General features: G+C 13.9%; 1 protein-coding gene across 2 annotated transcripts in view; it reads left to right on the forward strand.

The window, feature by feature from the left end:
- The window catches only part of LOC116186312, an 11,583-nt gene that overhangs the window by 2,667 nt on the left and 8,521 nt on the right, over nucleotides 1-395 (forward strand). The window lies entirely within an intron of this gene.

The raw sequence follows: 395 nt of genomic DNA on the forward strand, positions 1-395 counted from the left end.
ATTAAAAAATATTATAAATAATCATGAATTAAAATTATAAATTAATTTTATTATTAAATTTTTATTAAAATCTAAATAGAAATAATATATAATAGAGTTAATATATAATAGATATTTATATATTAATATTATAAATTGTATTTCTATAATATAATTTTAAGTACAATTAAAATTATTGAATTTTCTTAAATTATTAAATTATTCAATTTATCCATTGATTATATATATATATAAAATTACAATAATAATAATCAATAATAATAAATATAATATTCAAATTATCAAATTATAATTTATGAAGTAGTTTATAATTTATTAATTTTTTTTATTGTAATCGCATACAGGTAGAGAGAGAGAGAGAGAGAGAGAGAGAGAGAGAGAGAGAGAGAGAGAGA

This window comes from Apis dorsata, unplaced genomic scaffold, assembly GCF_000469605.1.
Source record: "Apis dorsata unplaced genomic scaffold, Apis dorsata 1.3 scaffold_585, whole genome shotgun sequence".
Taxonomy (NCBI): domain Eukaryota; kingdom Metazoa; phylum Arthropoda; class Insecta; order Hymenoptera; family Apidae; genus Apis; species Apis dorsata.